The sequence below is a fragment of the Muntiacus reevesi genome, chromosome 3, assembly GCF_963930625.1.
Source record: "Muntiacus reevesi chromosome 3, mMunRee1.1, whole genome shotgun sequence".
Classification (NCBI taxonomy): domain Eukaryota; kingdom Metazoa; phylum Chordata; class Mammalia; order Artiodactyla; family Cervidae; genus Muntiacus; species Muntiacus reevesi.
In genome coordinates, this window is record NC_089251.1 from 12968693 (window position 1) to 12989861 (window position 21169).

Genomic DNA, 21169 nt, shown 5'->3' on the forward strand with positions numbered 1-21169 from the left:
TGAGAAATGCTGGGCTAGATGAAGCACAAGCTGGAATCAAGATTGCCGGGGGAAATATCAATAACCTCAGATATGCAGATGACACCACCCTTATGGCAGAGAGTGAAGAGGAACTAAAAAGACTCTTGATGAAAGTGAAAAAGTTGGCTTAAAGCTCAACATTCAGAAAACTAAGATCATGGCATCTGGTCCCATCACCTCATGGCAAATAGATGGGGAAACAATGGAAAGAGCATCAGACTTTATTTTTGGGGGGTTCCAAAATCACTGCAGATGTTGATTGCAGCCATGAAATTAAAAGATGCTTACCCCTTGCAAGGAAAGTTATGACCAACCTAGACAGCATATTAAAAAGTAGAGACATTACTTTGTCAACAAAGGTCCATCTAGTCAAGGCTATGGTTTTTCCAGTGATCATGTATGGATGTGAGAGTTGGACTGTGAAGAAAGCTGAGTGCTGAATAATTGATGCTTTTGAACTATGGTGTTGGAGAAGACTCTTGAGAGTCCCTTGGACTGCAAGGAGATCCACCCAGTCCATCCTCAAGGAAATCAGTCCTGGGTGTTCATTGGAAGGACTGATGCTGAAGCTGAAATCCAGTACTTTGGCCACCTCATGCGAAGAGTTGACTCATTGGGAAAGACCCTGATGCTGGGAGGGATTGGGGGCAGGAGGAGGAGGGGACGACAGGATGAGATGGCTGGATGGCATCACCAACTCGATGGGCATGAGTATGAGTAAACTGTGGGAGTTGGTGATGGACAGGGAGGCCTGGCATGCTGCAGTTCATGGGGTCGCAAAGAGTCAGACACGACTGAGCGACTGAACTGAACTGAACTGAACTGAACTGATTCATCGGAAGGAGTGGTGCTGAAACTGAACTTCAACACTTTGGTCATCTGACATGAAGAGCCGATTCTTTGGGAAAAGCCCTGATGTTTAGAAAGATTCAGGACAGGAAGAGAAGTGGGTGACAGAGGATGAGATGGCTGGATCATCGAATCAAAGCACATGAGTTAGAGAAAATTCCAGGAGATGGTGAAGAACAGAAAGTCTGGCATGCTGCAGTCCATTGGGTTGGAAAGAGTAACACATGACTTCGTTGACTGAACAACAACAACACATATATTATTTATACTATTCGTTTGAAAAGACATAGACAATCTGGATATTATGCAGAGTATAACACTGCTTCACTACATCAGATCAGTTCAGCTCCATTCAGTCGCTCAGTCGTGTCCAACTCTTCCGACCCCATGAATCATAGCACACCAGGCCTCCCTGTCCATCATCAACTCCCAGAGTTTACACAAACTCATGTCCATCAAGTCGGTGATGCCATCCAGCCATCTCATCCTCTGTTGTCCCCTCCTCCTCCCGCCCCCAATCCTTCTCTGCATCAGGGTCTTTTCCATTGAGTCAACTCTTCGCATGAGGTGGCCAAAATATTGGAGTTTCAGTTTCAACATCAATCCTTTCAGTGAAGAACTGATCTCCTTTAGGATGGACTGGTTGTATCTCCTTGCAGTCCAAGGGACTCTCAAGAGTCTTCTCCAACGCCACTGTTCAAAAGCATCAATTATTCAGCACTCAGCTTTCTTCACAGTCCAACTCTCACATCCATACATGATCACTGGAAAAACCATAGCCTTGACTAGACGGAACTTGTTGGCAAAGTAATGTCTCTACTTTTTAATATGCTGTCTAGGTTGGTCATAACTTTCCTTGCAAGGGGTAAGCATCTTTTAATTTCATGGCTGCAATCAATATCTGCAGTGATTTTGGAGCCCCCCAAAAATAAAGTCTGATGCTCTTTCCACTGTTTCCCCATCTATTTGCCATGAGGTGATGGGACCAGATGCCATGATCTTAGAGTTTTCTGAATGTTGAGTTTTAAGCCAACTTTTTCACTCTCATCAAGAGGCTTTTTAGTTCCTCTTCATTTTCTACCAAAAGGGTGGTGATGTCTGCATATCTGAGGTTATTGATATTTCTCCCGGCAATCTTGATTCCAGTTTGTGCTTCTTCCAGCCCAGTGCTTCTCATGATGTACTCTGCATATAAGTTAAATAATCAGGGTGACAAATACAGCCTTGATGTACTCCTTTTCCTATCTGGAACCAGTCTGTTGTTCCATGTCAGGTTCTAACTGTTCTTTCCTAAACTGCATACAGGTTTCTCAAGAGACAGGTCAGATGGTGTGGTCATGGTAATTGGGCCAGAAAACCAGGAAGTTGATAACAAGTGGGACCTTTACCAAGACACATACAATCCTGATGGTGGGAGATAAGCATTACAAAAATAAGGGGAACCCTTCACATCAAAGTCATTTTGGGGGCCCGTGATTGAAGAGAGAAATCAGAAATCTGTGGCTGCAGAGAGTATTCCCTATAACCAGTTGACAGAGGAGGAGAAAGCCTGAATAGGGTTTACAAGTGGGTCAGTTCGCCATGTAAGATCAGGTCAAAAATGAACAATGACTAACTGTAGCTCATCAATGGTTGCTTTGTAAGAGAGTCCTCAGCTTTATGCTTTCTCTAGAGATGGTCATGGCTGAAGGAAATTGCTTCACCAAAGGAAATGCTTCCTTCCAGGACAGTCTACATCCTGTCAGCTAAAGAACCATAATCCGTGACATCCGAGCTCCAGAGTTCCCAGTAGGGTCAGCTGGGATCTTCAGTGGGACTTCATCACAACACAACTTCTCCTTCTACCCAACCACAGATATTGATCCCAAGAGCACCCCCAAGGGACTTCCCTGGCAGTCCAGTGGATGACTCTATGCTTCCATTGCAGGGATGCCAGTTCCATCACTGGTCAGGGAACTGGGATTCTGCATGCCTTTTGGTGTGGCCAAAAGAAAAGATAAAAAGCCTAATGCAAGAGTGTGCATGCCCAGTTGCTCAGTTGTGCCCAATGCTTTGCAATTCCATGGTCTATAACCCACCAGCTCCTCTGTCCATTAGATTTTTTCAGGCAAGAGTACTAGAGTGGGTTGCCATTTCCTACTCCAAGGGATCTTCCCAACACAGGAATTGAACTCACATCTCCTGCATTGGCAGTTGGATTCTTTACTACTGTGTCACCTTGGAAAGCTCTACCCAAGGGCACTCCCTAATAAACATTCTGCATGCTAATCTCCATCTCAGAGTCTTGTTCCTATATAACCTATTTCCTATTCATCAAACACACACACACACACACACACACACACACACACACACACACAACATTATATGACCTCTGATTACCCACAGTTGAGGAAACTATAGGCTTCCTTGTTGGCTCAGAGAGTAAAGAATCAGATGGTAGAGTGACTAACACTTAAAGCATGTCCTGGAGATTTCATGCTAAGCTTAAAAGGCTCTGAAAATAGCCTGTCTTCAGAAGGACTCCTTGGGAGTCCCATGACTCCTTTAGGGCAGTTGAACTCAATTTTGTTGCCCCCTGTGATTTCTGTACCTAGAGAAGTCACAGAGTGAACACTTCTAAGGGGGCATGTGGTAATAAGCACATCATAGCTCCCTCACCAGCAGGGACCCAGAGAAGGCCAGGAGAGCTGAGCTCATCCCCCTGAGAGGCTAGCAGGCAGGTTTCCCCAACCAAGAGAATTCCTGCCACAGAAAGTCTGGGCTGTGCTGTCTTCTTTGATGAGAAGCAGAGAAAAATCAAAATCTGCTGAGACAGAAGTTAAGAAAGAGACAGGGATGTGAGGCAGTATCAAGAAAATGCTTGACCCCTTTAGAATCTAGAGCAATCTGCTCTTTGTCCTTCCTCTCAACTCTTCTTGCTTATCACTGACTGGAAGGTCCAAAAGATCATCTTTTTGATAAGTGAACTTAACCCAGTTTGGTACAGAAAGAAGAACAGATTTAAAAAAAAAAAAAAACTATGAAAAATGAGAAGATATCTGGTTATGGACAGTGAGCATCAATGGACTGACTATCTGCCTAACCATCCACCTCAATCAGGTACTGATTTCAGCCTCAAAATTCAGTTTTTGAATTTGATCCAGTTCCAAAAAAATCACATGGACACTGTGTATAACAGAAGTCACCCTAACACATAACACTCACTTTGTGTGTTATGACCATCCTATTTGACCACTAGACCAGGGTATGTTGCTATCCCATGGTTCTTGAGGAAGCAGGCCCCCAATAAATGGATAGGGGGAATGCAGTAGAAAAGAAAAACTCTTCCCCTCACAGACACATCCCAGGCTTTTAGAATAATTTCTTCACCTTCTCACTTTCAAAAATTCCTTCCATTTTTTAAAGTACTCAGCATAGATGAGCACAGGAAATCCAACCTTACTTTACCATTTCGAATCTGCTTCATCTCACATTCCCCAGTCATTCCCTTTGCAAACAACATTTTTTGAGGATGTATGTTTTATAAACTGCACTTATACATGCAGTTTTATTGTCTTTTTAGAATACCTAAGAATGCTCAGTGAGCAAGTAATGAAAGTCAGGGACAAACTCCCACCTTCTGCTTCCAAGTTCAGTGCACTTTCTACTAAACCCTCAATCACATACATATTTAATGTTCCACCCATCAAAGACCAAATTGTCCCTTATTTTTGCTTATGTATGAATCCTGCCTATTAGAATGTTAAAATTCTAAAATCTGTTCAGCACAGAAAACATAGATTTCCCATGGTAACAGCACGGGTATGTTCTTAACGTGGGATGAAAAACATTTAAAGAAAACAAAATATTTGTGTATATGTCAAAATAGAAAACAATTAAATGGAGAAAAAAATAGATCTTCAGCATGATTGTTTCAGATATATACTTGTAAATGTAAGGCTAGTGTGGAGAAACAGAGAGCAAGCTGGGCAGTCAGGCAAGAAAAGAGAAATTGATTAGAGGGCAATGAGAGAGTGACTGGCCCTTGAGGAGAACCAGCATCCTCCTTTTCTGATGGGGTCTTTCTTGCACTTCGATAATGAAAACTTCTCTGAAGGAATGGTTATTTTTTAGCCTTAGCTGAGTCCTGTGGTCACTCTAGCCAGAAGTCTGGAATCTGGTGGTCTCCTCATAGCCTTGAGAAGGGAGGCACCAGCAGGAAAATGGCATGTCATTTGGGCAATTTGGTCAGTCTCAAGGATCACTGTGACTTTAATCTTTGTTTGCGAGGTCAACATAAAGAGCCATTTTAACAATGAGCCCCCAGATATGCCCTGTCAGTATAGTTTTATGAAAAAAATGGCATAGTGCTTAAAATCTGAGATTTAGAATTAATTTAGAGTTTGATTCCTATGTCTGTTAGATACTTGACATTTGGCATTTTACTTTGCCTCCATATCTGTTTTCTACTGGAAAAAAAAATGAGAAGAGAGATAGTTTAGCCTGATAAGGTTGTCATGAGAATTAAAGTACATCCTAAATGAAGGAAGTGCTTAATCACAGTTTACTCTCAGATTATTCAACGGATGGACAAAAGTACCATCTAAAAAGGTGTTGTAAACTCATAACCAAGTTCATTTGACCATTTGAGCATTAGAGTATGAGAGCTAGGGTCATTTTAGTTATCAGATTCATTGATTTTTGAGAACATATACAAATACTTTGTTGGGGACAAACTCATTGGCAATGATGATAATGGGGAGATGACAGTGGTCTCAAATATTTACTGTGTCCCTGGCACCATTCTAAGTGCTTTAAGCACAAGCTATTGTGAAAACCTTCATGTCCCATCACTTCATGGCAAATAGATGGGGAAACAGTGGAAACAGTGGCTGACTTTATTTTTCTGGGCTCCAAAATCACTGCAGATGGTAATTGCAGCCATGAAATTAAAAGACGCTTACTCCTTGGAAGGAAAGTTATGACCAACTTAGACAGCATATTAAAAAGCAGAGACATTACTTCGCCAACAAAGGTCCATCTAGTCAAGGCTATGGTTTTTCCAGTGGTCATGTATGTATGTGAGAGTTGGAATATAAAGAAAGCTGAGCACCGAAGAATTGATGCTTTTGAATTGTGGTGTTGGAGAAGACCCTTGAGAATCCCTTGGACTGCAAGGAGATCCACCCTGTCCATCCTCAAGGAGATCAGTCCTGGGTGTTCATTGGAAGGACTGATGCTGAAGCTGAAATTCCAGTACTTGGCCACCTCATGAGAAGAGTTGACTCATTGGAAAGATCCTGATGCTAGGAGGGATTGGGAGCAGGAAGAGAAGAGGATGAGATGGCTGGATGGCATCACTGACTCGATGGACGTGAATTTGAGTAAACTCCGGGAGTTGATGATGGACAGGGAGGCCTGGTGTGCTGCGATTCATGGGGTCGCAAACAGTCAGACATGACTGAGCAACAGAACTGAACTGAACTGAACTGATTGTGAAAACCTCATAAAAATCTTATAGAATAACTACTGTTCTGTGTGCTCAGATGCTCAGTCATATTCAACTCTTTTCAACCCCACGGACTGTAGCCAGCCAGGATCTTCTGTTCATGGGATTCTCCTGGCAAGAATACTTACGTGGGTTGCCATTTCCTTCTCGGAGATTCTTCCCAACACAGGAGTCGAAACCATGTATCCTGTGCTTCCTGGATTGGCAGGCAGGCAGGTTCCTTACCACTAACACCACCTGGGAAATCCACAGGGTAAATATTAGTATGCTCTATTTACAGATGAAAAAACTGAAGTTTCAAGATATTTAATAACTTGCCTGATAATAACCAGTGGGAAAGTAAGCATTTAATTTTACGTGAATGAATGGATGGATGAATGATTCCTGGAACTACTATTAAAAATTACATATCCAATGAACCCTTTCTCATTTACTGGATGAAAAATTTAAAACACTTTGTGAGCATGAGGGTATTTGAATCAATATTGTTCATGGTAGCAAAGACCTATAGGACATCTAGGGAAACATTAAATCAAGCGTGCTGCATACCTACAATGGAAAGAGTCTTAATTAAAAAACCAAAACATAGATAGTTCTCAAAAAAAAAAAATGTATTAAGAGAGAAAAACAGAATGAGGTACATGCCACAGCATTGTTAAAGTAAATGGAATAAAAACCCATACATAAAGCCATAGTTTATGTTTTTCAAGCAGATGCCTGCATGTGTGTTCCATAGCTTCAGTTGTGTCTGACTCTTTGCAATCCCATAGTATATATCCCACCAGGCTCCTCTGTCTGTAGGATTTTCCAGGCAAGAATACTAGAATGGGTGGTCATTTCTTCCACCAGGGGCTCTCTCCAACCCAGGAATGAATCCAAGTCTCCTATGGTGGATGTCTCTCCCAGATGTATTTTATACACGCCTTTGGTAACACTGACATCTTGCCTTCGGGCAGCCATGGCCTTTGACCGCTATGTGGCCATCTGTGATCCCTTCCACTATGTCACCACCATGAGTCACCACTGCTGTGTCCTGCTAGTGGCCTTCTCCTGCTAACTGCCACACCTCCTCTCACTCCTACACATACTTTTGCTGAATCAGCTCACTTTCTGTGACTCCAGTGTTATCTATCACTTCATTTGTGACATCAACCCTCTGCTGAAATTGTCCTACTTCTCCATATTTGTCAATGATTTCACAATAACGGAAGAAAGACTGGTTGTTTTAGGTGACCCCCTTCTTATGTGTTGTTATCGCTTGTATGTGAATCCTTGTTTCAGTTCTCAGGATCCCCTCAGCTGCTGGGAAATGCAAAGCCTTCTCCACTTGTGGCTCCCACTTTACTGTGGTGGTCCTGTTTTATGGAAGCATCTTCTATGTCTATTTACAGCCCTTGTCCAACTACACTGTTTGGGACCGAGTGGCTATAATTGTCTACACAGTTCTGTCCTCCATGTGCAACCCTTTCATCTGTAGTATGAGAAACAAAGACATGAAGAGGGGCCTGGGGAAGCTGATTGGCAGGAGGAAATCCTAGCCAGAAGCTTTCTGGACATGTTCATAGGTTTAGCTCTTGGTTTCTGATACACACAACAAACTCTTGTAAGTCAGCAAGTATGACTCACATATGTCATAGATGTTGGATTGTGTCCACTTCTTTACACATGCAACTATCAACCACGGAGATGTTATGATGATTCAGTAATATGATTCAGGTCTACCAAAATCTTGACTTCCACTTTTCATATATCTACATCTCTCTTCCTACCTTCCTCTTCTCCAGGAAAGCACATCTTTATTCATTTGCTTTAAGTGCTATTGAAACCTATGTCTTCCCCCAAATTTCCTGTAACTGATTTACGTCTGTTCAATGACTTTTGATTCCCTTAATATCCTTCTGCTTTTAGTGAAATTTCTGTGATGAACTAGTTTTTTGAAAATCGTTGCAGAAACTTAGAAAAAGAAGCAGTTAGATGGAGAGTGACATGATTGAGACACTTATAAAACTGAACTTCCACCAAGTGAGAAATGTGTCTTGTCCAACAGTTATGCAGGGATTGTGCCTCTTCCTTCTTCTGTTTTTGACTGCAGGATGTTCTGGACTCTGTAGTGAAGAAAAGTTCAACTCTTAGCCCTACTAAGTCAATTGACCTATTAGTTCAGCACACAATTGCCCTGATAATCAGGCCAGGGTGCATGAGGCTGAGTTGTCTCTGGGTCTCTACCCTGGTCATCTTATATTTGTGTCTCAAGGCACACTGGTCCTCTTGCCCCCTCTCTTAGCTTCAGTACCCCTTAGAGATTCCCCTATTGCCACCATCATAACTATCCACATGTCTGCTTCCCATGGAAAGAGTTGCATGTACTTAGAATTTTTCTCAGTAGCTTTTGAGCAGAGACTTACAATTCATATGTGAACACTGAAGACAGATATAACTAAGAGCTCCCAGTACCATGCAGAGATATATTAAACTGCTCTGGGAAGTTAGAGAGTCATCTAGACAAGGACTTCATTCTGTTCATTTTTGCTTCATACTTTATTCTCCATTATTTAGTCTGTGGTTTTAGGCTTTATTTTATAACAATATTTTATCATTTATTAATACTATTATCCTACATTCTTCCCAGGGTTACTATTCAGTAAGTCACATGTGGGGCTTATGAATCTGCATTTTAATAAGCAGGCTAAGAGAAAATTAATCTGAGCTTTAAAAAAATTTTTGTTGTTGTTGTGGTGCTGGGTCTTTGCTGCTGCATGGGCTTTCCCAGTTGCTGTGAAAAGGACTACTCTTCCTCTGTGCAAGGGCTTCTCATTGCAGTGGCATCTCTTGTTGTGGAGCATGGGCTCTAGGTGCACATGGGTTCAGTAATTGTAGAGCACAGTCAGTTGCTCCACAGCATGTGGAATCTTCTCAGACCAGGACTCAAACCCATGTCCCCTGCCTTGGCAGATGGATTCTTAACCACTGGAACCACCAAGGAAATCACTAAACTGATCTTTATGTGAGAAGCTTCATGACTGAACATTTCTGATCACTCCTCATGTCCCATTGTTTGAGTTTCTTAAACCCATGCCTCTAGTAATACTATATGAACTGTATAAAGCTACATGTAAAGAGACACTCGCTGCTTTCAGCATTGTTTATAAAAGCAAAAAATTCAAAAAATTAGAAACAACGAAATGTCCATCAATAGGGAATTAGATTAATAATGTTGCCTTTCTTCCATAGAAAGAAATAGTATGTAATAATTACAAATAATGAGATGTATACCTATCGTTGACCTGAAAAGCTCTTAAGAATAGAAAGCAAAATATTAAAGAGAAAGCTTGCTAAGATAAAAATGTGTGTGTGTGTGTGTGTATGAATGTTTATATACAGTTGAGCTATTTCAAATCCTGAAATATGAAGCTGTGAAAGTGCTGCACTCAATATGTCAGCAAATTTGGAAAACTCAGCAGGGGCCACAGGAGTGGAAAAAGTCAGTTTTCATTCCAATCCCTAAGAAAGGCAATCCCCAAATATGCTCAAACTACCACACAATTGCACTCATCTCACACACTAGTAAAGTAATGCTCAAAATTCTCCAAGCCAGGCTTCAGCAATACGTGAACCGTGAACTTCCAGATGTTCAAGCTGGTTTTAGAAAAGGCAGAGGAACCAGGGATCAAATTGCTGACATACGCTGGATCATCGAAAAAGCAAGAGAGTTCCAGAAAAACATCTATTTCTGCTTTATTGACTATGTCAAAGCCTTTGACTGTGTGGATCACGATAAACTGTAGAAAATTCTGAAAGAGATAGGTATACCAGATCACCTGACCTGCCTCTTGAGAAACCTATATGCAGGCCAACAAGCAACAGTTAGAACAGGACATGGAACACAGAGTGATTCCAAATAGGAAAAGGAGTACGTCAAGGCTGTATATTGTCACCCCGCTTATTTAACTTATATGCAGAGTACATCATGAGAAACGCTGGGCTGGAAGAAGCACAAGCTGGAATCAAGATTGCTGGGAGAAATATCAATAACCTCAGATATGCAAATGGCACCACCCTTATGGCAGAGAGTGAAGAAGAACTAAAAAGCCTCTTAACGAAAGTGAAAGAAGAGAGTGAAAACATTGGCTTAAAGCTCAACATTCAGAAAACTAAGATCATGGCGTCTGGTCCCATCACCTCATGGGAAATAGATGGAGAAACAGTGAAAACAGTATCAGACTTTATTTTTGGGGCTCCATAATCACGGCAAATGGTGACTGCAGCCATGAAATTAAAAGATTCTTACTCCTTGGAAGGAAAGTTATGACCAATTTAGACAGCATATTAAAAAGCAGAGACATTACTTTGCCAAGAAAGGTTCATCTAGCCAAGGCTATGGTTTTTCCAGTGATCATGTACGGATGTGAGAGTTGGACTGTGAAGAAAGCTCAGCACCGAAGAATTGGTGCTTTTGAACTGTGGTGTTGGAAAAGACTCTTGAGAGTCCCTTGGACTGCAAGGAGATCCAACCAGTCCATCCTCAAGGAAATCAGTCCTGGGTGTTCATTGGAAGGACTGATGCTGAAGCTGAAACTCCAATACTTGGCCACCTCATGCAAAGAGTTGACTCATTGGGAAAGACCCTGATGCTGGGAGGAACTGGGGGCAGGAGGAGAAGGGGACGACAGAGGATGAGATGGCTGGATGGCATCACCGACTCGCTGGACCTGAGTTTGGTAAACTCCAGGAGTTGGTGATGGACAGGGAGGCCTGGCATGCTGCAATTCATGGGGTTGCAAAGAGTGAGGCACAACTGAGCGACTGAACAGAACTGAACCGATATGTAAGTGGTATGTTCGTGTTACTTGTGAGATTATTAACATGTGCTATCAACATATTTTAAAAAATCATCCTACTAAAAATAGTTAATTCAACACCATAAAATCATGTATGAGGTATGTTGTTGGATTTAATGTTTGAATATATTGTTTCTCTATTAGTGGATAAAAAGTAAATTAATAACCTATCTTAAGGTTTTTTAAGAAAATATTTAATTCTAGCAAATAACAATGAACTAAGAAAGGAAATAATGTTAGCTTTTAAGTTCGTGCATATTTGTATTGTTGGAATTTGTTGAGGGGGAACACATTTTTTGGTTAATTAAAGCATTAATCACTAAGACATTTGTAAGAAAATCTGCTGGTTTTTTATGCATCATCATTTTTATTTTATTTTTCATTTATTTATATTAGTTGGAGGCTAATTACTTTACAATATTGTAGTGGTTTTTGCCATACATTAACATGAATTAGCCATGGATTTACATATGTTCCCCATCCCAATCCCCCCTCCCGTGTCCCTGCCCATTCCATCCCTCTGGGTCTTCCCAGTGCACCAGTCCTGAATGCTTGTCTCACGCATCCAACCTGGGCCAGTGATCTGTTTCACCCTTGATAGTATACTTGTTTCAATGCTGTTCTCTCAGAATATCCCACCCTCGCCTTCTCCCACAGAATCCCAAAGTCTGTTCTCTACATCTGTGTCTCTTATTCTGTTTTGCATATAGGGTTATCATTACCATCTTTTAAAATTCCATATATATTTGTTAGTATACTGTATTGGTCTTTATCTTTCTGGTTTACTTCATTCTGTATAATGGGCTCCAGTTTCACCCATCTCATTATAACTGATTCAAATGAATTCTTTTTAATGGCTGAGAAATATTCCATTGTGTATACGTACCACAGCTTCCTTATCCATTTGTCTTCTGATGGGCATCTAGGTTGCTTCCATGTCCTGGCTATTATAAACAGTGCTGTGATGAACATTGGGGTGCATGTGTCTCTTTCAGATCTGGTTTGCTCGGTGTGTATGCCCAGAAGTGGGATTGCTGGGTCATATGGCAGTTCTATTTCCAGTTTTTGAAGAAATCTCCACACTGTTCTCCATAGCAACTGTACTAGTTTGCATTCCCATCAACTGTGTAAGAGCGTTCCCTTTTCTCCACACCCCCTCCAGCATTTATTGCTTGTAGACTTTTGGATAGCCGCCATTCTGACTGGTATGTAATGGTACCTTATTGTGGTTTTGATTTGCATTTCTCTGATAATGAGTAATGTTGAGCATCTTTTTATGTGTTTGTTAGCCATCTGTATGTCTTCTTTGGAGAAATGTCTGTTTAGTTCCTTGGCCCGTTTTTTGATTGGTTCATTTATTTTTCTGGAATTGAGCTGCAGGAGTTGCTTGTATATTTTTGAGATTAATCCTTTGTCTGTTTCCTCATTTGCTATTATTTTCTCCCAATCTGAAGGCTGTCTGTTCACCTTGCCTATACTTTCCTTTTTTGTGCAAAAGCTTTTAAGTTTCATTAGGTCCCATTTGTTTATTTTTGCTTTTATTTCCAATATTCTGGGAGGTGGGTCATAGAGGATCTTGCTGTGATTTATGTCAGAGAGTCTTTTGCAATTATGTTCTCCTCTAGGAGTTTTATAGTTTCTGGTCTTACATTTAGATCTTTAATCCATTTGGAGTTTATTTTTGTGTATGGTATTAGAAAGTGTTCTAGTTTCTTTCTTTTACAAGTGATTGACCAGTTTTCCCAGCACCAGTTGTTAAAGAGGTTGCCTTTTTTCCATTATATATTCTTGCCTGCTTTGTCAAAGATAAGGTGTTCACAGGTTCGTGGATTCATCTCTGGGCTTTCTATTCTGTTCCATTGATCTATATTTCTTTGTGACAGTACCATACTGTCTTGATGACTGTGGCTTTGTAGTATAGTCTAAAGTCAGGCAGGTTGATTCCTCCAGTTGCATTCTTCCTTCTCAAGATTACTTTGGCTATTCAAAGTTTTTTGTATTTCCATACAAATTGTGAAATTATTTGTTCTAGATCTGTGAAAAATACCGTTGATAGCTTGATAGGGATTGCATTAAATCTGTAGACTGCTTTGGATAGTATAGTCGCTTTGACAATATTGATTCTTCCTATCCATGAACACGGTATATTTCTCCATCTGTTTGTGTCCTCTTTGATTTCTTTCATCAGTGTTTTATAGTTTTCTATGTATAGGTCTTTTGTTTCTTTAGGTAGCTATACTCCTAAGTATTTTATTCTTTTTGTTGCAATGGTGAATGGTATTGTTTCCTTAATTTCTCTTTCTATTTTCTCATTGTTAGTGTATAGGAATACAAGGGATTCTGTGTGTTAATTTTATATCCTGCAACTTTACTATATTCGTTGATTAGCTCTAATAATTTTCTGGTAGAGTCTTTAGGGTTTTCTATGTAGAGGATCGTGTCATCTGCAAACAGCGAGAGTTTCACGTCTTCTTTTCTTATCTGGATTCCTTTTACCTCTTTTTCTGCTCTGATTGCTGTGGCCAAAACTTCCAAATCTATGTTGAATAGTAATGGTGAGAGTGGGCACCCTTGTCTTGTTCCTGATTTTAGGGGAAATGCTTTCAATTTTTCACCATTGAGGGTAATGCTTGCTGTGGGTTTGTCATGTATGGCTTTTATTTTGTTGAGGTATGTTCCTTCTATTCCTGCTTTCTGGAGAGTTTTAATCATAAATAGATGTTGAATTTTGTCAAAGGCTTTTTCTGCATCTATTGAGATAATCATATGGTTTTTATCTCTCAATTTGTTAATGTGGTGTATTACATTGATTGATTTGCAGATATTAAAGAATCCTTGCATTCCTGGGATAAAGTCCACTTGGTCATGATGTACGATTTTTTTTTAATATGTTCTTGGATTCTGTTTGCTAGAATTTTGTTAAGGATTTTTGCATCTATGTTCATCAGTGATATTGGCCTGTAGTTTTCTTTTTTTGTGTGGCATCTTTGTCTGGTTTTGGAATTAGGGTGATGGTGGCCTCATAGAATGAGTTTGGAAGTTTCCCTTCTTCTGCAATTTTCTGGAAGAGTTTGAGTAAGATAGGTGTTAGCTCTTCTCTAAACTTTTGGTAGAATTTAGCTGTGAAGCCATCTTGTCCTGGGCTTTTGTTTGCTGGAAGATTTCTGATTACAGTTTCGATTTCCTTGCTTGTGATGGGTCTGTTAAAATCTTCTATTTCTTCCTGGTTCAGTTTTGGAAAGTTATACTTTTCTAACAATTTGTCCATTTCTTCCAAGTTGTCCATTTTATTGGCATAGAGTTGCTGGTAGTAGTCTCTTATGATCCTTTGTATTTCAGTGTTGTCTGTTGGGATCTCTCCATTTTTAAATGGTTCTTCTCCCTTTGTTTCTTAATGAGTCTTGCTAACGGTTTGTCAGTTTTGTTTATTTTTTCAAAAAACCAGCATTTAGTTTTGTTGATTCTTGCTACGGTCTCTTTAGTTTCTTTTGCATTTATTTCTGCCCTAATTTTTAAGATTTCTTTCCTTCTACTAATCCTGGGGTTCTTCATTTCTTCATTCTCTAGTTGCGTTAGGTGTAGAGTTAGGTTATTTATTGGACTGTTTTCTTGTTTCTTGAGGTAAGCCTGTAATGCTATGAACCTTCCCCTTAGCACTGCTTTTACAGTGTCCCATAGGTTTTGGGTTGTTGTGTTTTAATTTTCATTTGTTTATATGCATATTTTGTTTTCTTTTTTGATTTCTTCTATGATTTGTTGGTTATTCAGAAGTGTGTTATTTAGCCTCCATATGTTGGAATTTTTAATAATTTTTTTCCTGTAATTGAGATCTGATCTTACTGCACTGTGGTCAGAAAAGATGACTGGAATGATTTCAATTTTTTTGAATTTACCAAGGCTAGAATTACGGCCTACAATGTGATTTCATCTGGAGAAGGTTCTGTGTGCACTTCAGAAAAAGGTGAAGTTGATTGTTTTGGGGTGAAATGTCCTATAGATATCAATTAGGTCTAGCTGGTCCATTGTGTCATTTAAAGTTTGTGTTTCCTTGTTAATTTTCTGTTTAGTTGATCTATCCATAGTTATGAGTGTGGTATTAAAGTCTCCCACTATTATTGTGTTACTATTAATTTCCTCTTTCATACTCGTTAGCATTTGCCTTACATATTGCGGTGCTCCTATGTTGGGCACATACATATTTATAACTGTTATATCTTCTCTTGGATTGATCCTTTGATCATTATGTAGTGTCCTTCTTTGTCTCTTTTCACAGTCTTTATTTGAAAGTCTATTTTATCTGATATGAGTATTACAACTCCTGCTTTCTTTTGTTCTCCATTTGTGTGAAATATTTTTTTCCCACCCTTCACTTTTAGTCTGTATGTATCCCTTGTTTTGAGGTGGGTGTCTTGTAGACAGCATATATAGGGATCTTGTTTTTGTATTCATTCAGCCAGTCTTTGTCTTTTGGTTGGGGCATTCAACCCATTTACATTTAAGGTAATTATTGATACATATGGTCCCATTGCCATTTATTTTGTTGTTTTGGGTTCACGTTCATACAACCTTTCTGTGTTTCCTGTCTAGAGAAGATCCTTTAGCTTTTGTTGAAGAGCGGGCTTGGTGGTGCTGAATTCTCTCAGCTTTTGCTTGTCTGGAAAGCTTTTGAATTCTCCTTCATATCTGAATGAGATCCTTTCTGGGTACAGTAATCTGGGTTGTAGGTTATTCTCTTTCATTCCTTTAAGTATGTCCTGCCATTCCCTTCTGGCCTGAACGGTTTCTATTGATAGATCAGCTGTTATCCTTAAGGAAATCCCTTTGTGTGTTATTTGTTGTTTCTCCCTTGCTGCTTTTAGTATTTGTTCTTTGTGTTTGATCTTTGTTAATTTGATTAATATGTGTCTTGGGGTGTTTCGTCTTGGGTTTATCCTGTTTGGGACTCTCTGGATTTCTTGTACCTGTATAACTATTTCCTTCCCCATTTTAGGGAAGTTTTCAGCTATTATCTCCTCGAGGATTTTCTCATGGCCTTTCTTTTTGTCTTCTTCTTCTGGGACTCCTATGATTCGAATGTTGGGACATTTCACATTGTCCCTGAGGTTGTCCTCATTTCTTTTGATTCTTTTTACTTTTTTCCTCTCTGCTTCATTTATTTCCACCATTTTATCTTCTACCTCACTTATCCTATCTTCTGTCTCCGTTATTCTACTCTTGGTTCCCTCCAGAGTGTTTTTGATCTCATTTATTGCATTATTCATTTTTAATTGACTCTTTTTTATTTCTTCTAGGTCCTTATTAAACATTTCTTGCATCTTCTCAATCTTTGTCTCCAGGCTATTTATCTGTAACTCCATTTTGTTTTCAAGATTTTGGATCATTTTTATTATCATTATTCTAAATTCTTTTTCAGGTAGATTCCCTATCTCCTTCTCTTTTGTTTGACTTGGTGGACATTTTTCATGTTCCTTTACCTGTTGGGTATTTCTCTGCCTTTTCATCTTGCTTAGATTGCTGTGTCTGGAGTGGGCTTTCTGTATTCTGGTGGTCTGTGGTTCCTTTTTATTGTGGAGGTTTCACCCAGTGGGTGGGGTTGGACGATTGGCTTGTCAAGGTTTCCTGGTTAGGGAAGCTTGCATCGGTGTTCTGGTGTGTGGAACTGGATTTCTTCTCTTTGGAGTGCAATGGAGTGTCCAGTAATTAGTTTTGAAATGGGTCTATGTGTTAGATGTGACTTTGGGCAGCCTCTATGTTGATGCTCAGGGCTATGTTCCTGCGTTGCTGGAGAATTTGCGTGGTATGTCTTGCTCTGGAACTTATTGGCTCTTGGGTGGTGGTTGGTTTCAGTGTAGGTATGGAGGCTTTTGGATGGTCTCTTATTACTTTAATGTTTCCTGTATCAGGAGTTTTCTGGTGTTCTCAGGTTTTGGGCTTAAGTCTCCTGCCTCTGGGTTTCAATTTTATTCTTCCAGTGGTCTCAAGACTTCTCCAACTATACAGCACTGACAATAAAACTTCTACATTAATGGTGAAAAGATTCTCCACTGTGAGGGACACTCAGAGAGGTTCACAGAGTTACATGAAGAAGAGGAGAGGGAGGAGGGAGATAGAGATGAGCAGGAGGAGAAAAGGGGGGACTCAAGAGGAGAGAGACAGATCTACGCATTTCTCTATTCCTAAAGTGTTCTCCGTAGCCCAGACACCCACAGAGATTCACAGAATTGAATTGGGAAGAAAAGGGGGAGGGAGGAAATAGAGGTGATCTGAGGTAGAAAACGGAGAGTCAAAAGTGGAAGAGAGTAATCAACACACTTCTGAGTAAAAATGGGTACTGAATATTGGATTCTTAGATGTTCAAAATTGATATCAAAAACTGAAAACAAAGATTAAAAATCTAGAGTATAGGTTAGACTCTTAAAATACAATATTAAAAACAAAAACACAAAAAATTTTAGAAATATATATGAAGTTCAGTTTACAAATACAGCTTCTCCTTTTTTTTTTTTGCAAGGTTATAGTGAAATGAAAATGGAAATTAAGGAGTAATAGAGAACTTTAAAAGAAAATAAGAGAAAAAAATAAAACAAGAAAAAAAATAGTAAAAATATATGAAAATGAAAATGAAAGTTAAGGAGTAATGGAGGATTATTAGGGAATTTTAAAAGAAAATAAAAGAAAAAAATTAAAAAAGAAAAGGAAATTTTTTAATTAAAAATAATTTAAAAAGTAAAAATATATCTAGGAATTTCTCTGGAGCTGTTGCGGTCAGTGTGGGTTTGGTTCAGTTTCAGATAGCTCCTCATTCCAGCTTACACTTCTCGATATCTATAGGCCCCTTCCAGTGTAGTTGGTGTTACCTACAGGGATTTTCTTCTGTTGCACTGGTCACTTCCGAAGTGGTTTCCTTTGTTTATTTGGCTTCTGTTTGCCCGTCTCTTCAGTGTCTAATTTCCGCCCTGACACAGGCAGGCGGAGGTGGTCTCTTGTTTGGGTTCGCTTGTTCAATCGTGCTGCGGGGAGGGAGGGGCGCTGCAGACAATTCTCACTGGCGTGTGTGGGTGGCACTCACAGTGTTCCGGCCACACTGGGTTTGCCCCTGCTAACGGGTGTGTCTTTCCCCGTCTACACTGCTCAGGCTCCCGGCTGCTCTATATGGAGCGGGCCCTGCGTTGCATGCAGTTCCACTTTTCGGGTATTCCACAAAAGCGCGAACTCAGTTGGGCCTGCGTTTTGTGCCTTTCCTGGCTGAGCAGCTCAGGCAGCCAGGAGCTTGACGGGAACACTCTCCCTGGGTGCCGTGCGCCTTTTCCTCTCCGCAGTCCCAGCCTCAGTTTCCGTGCATGCCAGTCGAGTGCGTGTGCCTTGTGTCTGTTCTCGGGAGCTGGCCTCTAGCCACGGACCCTCCCGGTAGATGTCAACCATCCAGAATCTCGGGAAGTCTTTGGTTAGAAACTGCAGGCCTATTTGCAGTTTGGTAAGGGGATGCCCTCTTTGGGGCCGAGTTTGCCCCTTTCCCCTCCCCCCTGCCTCCTGCCTCCGGCGGGGGATGGGCCGGTCCGCGCTGGCTAGCTCTTCTCTGGAATTGCTCAGTCCCTTTGTTCTGCGAATGGCCGGCAGTGTGTTCTGGCTGGTTAATTTTCTCTCTCTCTCTTGCTATCCCATAGTTTAAGTTGCTATCTCATGTTAGCTCCCTCCGATTGCCCTCAGGGCATTCAGGCCCGTTCCTTACCCTAAGCAATGCCACCTTCTCCTCTCCGTTCTGCCCCCACTTGCTGGTGGCGGATGTGGGCGTCTGGGGTACTTTTCTGCTGGGAGTTGCTTTTAGGCATGTAATCTGTGGGTTTTATTTATTTTTCCTCCCAGTTAGGTTGCCCTCCAAGATTTGAAAACTTCCCCCAGACCCGCCAGCGAGAGGGTTTCCTGATGTTTGGCTATGACTTCCTTCCTGGGATGGGTCTCTGTCCCTAGCTCTTTTGTCTCTCTTTTTATCTTTTATATTTTGTCCTACCTCCTTTCGAAGATGATGGGCTGCTTTCTGGGAGCCTGATGTCTTCTGCTAGTGGTCAGAAGTTGTTTTGTGAAGTTTGCTCAGTGTTCAAATGTTCTTTCAATGAATTTGTAGGGGAGAAATTGGTCTCCCCATCCTATTCTTCCATCGTCTTCACTTGTAGACTTTTGGATAGCAGCCATTCTGACTGGCATGAAATGGTACCTCATTGTGGTTTTGATTTGCATTTCTCTGATAATGAGTGATGTTGAGCATCTTTCATGTATTTGTTAGCCATCTGTATGTCTTCCTTGGAGAAATGTCTGTTTAGTTCTTTGGCCGATTTTTTGATCAGGTCGTTTATTTTTCTGGAATTGAGCTGCAGGAGTTGTTTGTATATTTTTGAGATTAATCCTTTGTCAGTTGCTTCATTTCCTATCATTTTCTCCCATTCTGAAGGCTTTCTTTTCACCTTACTTATAGTTTTCTTCATTGTGCAAAAGCATTTAAGTTTAATTAGGTCTCATTTATTTATTTTTGCTTTTATTTCCAATATTCTGGGAGGTGGGTCATAGAGGATCTTGCTGTGATTTATGTTGGAGAGTGTTTTGTCTACATTCTCCTCTAGGAGTTTTTTAGTTTCTGGTCTTACATTTAGATCTTTAATCCATTTGGAGTTTATTTTTGTGTATGGTGTTAGAAAGTGTTCTAGTTTCATTCTTTTACAAGTGGCTGACCAGTTTTCCCAGCACCACTTGTTAAAGAGGTTGTCTTTTCTCCATTGTATATTCTTACCTCCTTTGTCAAAGATAAAGTGTTCACAGGTTCGTGGATTTATCTCTGGGCTTTCTATTCTGTTCCATTGGTCTATATTTCTGTCTTTGTGCCAGTACCATACTGTCTTGAAGACTGTGGCTTTATGGTATTTATGCAATATTTAATTTAAACAGCAAGAATGTCATGTAGGAAAGAGGAGGTATAAAGGAGGTCAGATCAGCAAAGGGACCCTCCACTCAGTTTCCTGATTCTCATACTGGAAGGAACTAGATAAACAGGAAACATTCAGTGCATACAGCAATTGCAACTCTATACAACGCAGAGTTATCAACATCAACACTTTGGATTTGGAAGAGAAAATCTTGATCTTAACACTTTTTCTCAAGACTAAGCATGACCATGGACCTATGACTATGTCCCTCGAGTCAGTTTGAGTGAGGTTCAAGCATTTTCATTTCTAATAAGTCCTCAAGTGATGTGACGTACTAAGAAACAATACTGTGAGAATCACTAGTCTGCCAGACATCAAGGCTCACTATATACCTATGGTCAGAAAGACTCTGAGGATACTGGTGAAGGGCTAGACAACAAGACAGCAAGCACATGATCGGGAACCCAGAAATACACCCACACGTTGGTATACACTTGACTTATGAAGGAGGCACTGAAGAGCATCTTCTCATGAATGGAGCCAAGAGTGTTGGACATTCACATGGAAAAATAAAACTGGATTTCTACCACACTCCATATGCAAAACTTAACTCCTGATGAATTACAAACTTACATATGAAAACCAAAAGCTATTAGTTTTGAGAAATCAATATAGGAAACTATCTTTGTCTCCTTAAGATAGAAAAATATTTCTTCAATAAGAAACAGAAAGAAAGCAATAACCATAAAAGAAAATGGTGACGTGGACTGTGTTAAAATCAAAGGACATCATAGAAGAAAAAGACAAATGACAGAATGGTAAACGATATTTGAAATTCACAAAACCAAGGAAACACTCAGATTAAGAGTACATCAATATCGCAAGAGATCAGTAAGATAAGCATGAAAAGCCAGGAGTTGAGGGGATGGGCATCCATGAAAAAAGAATTGAATAAACATTGCACAAAAGAGAAGGAAATCTAAATGACCAATAATCATGAAAAAATGTTGCGTTTCATTAATAACCAGAGAAATTCAAATTGAATCACAATGGGA

General features: G+C 40.2%; 1 pseudogene; it reads left to right on the top strand.

Annotated features, from left to right (window-relative positions):
- Positions 1-2207: 2207 nt before the first annotated feature.
- LOC136163925 (olfactory receptor 1L8-like) lies at positions 2208-7899 on the top strand (annotated as a pseudogene).
- The last annotated feature ends 13270 nt before the right edge of the window (positions 7900-21169 follow it).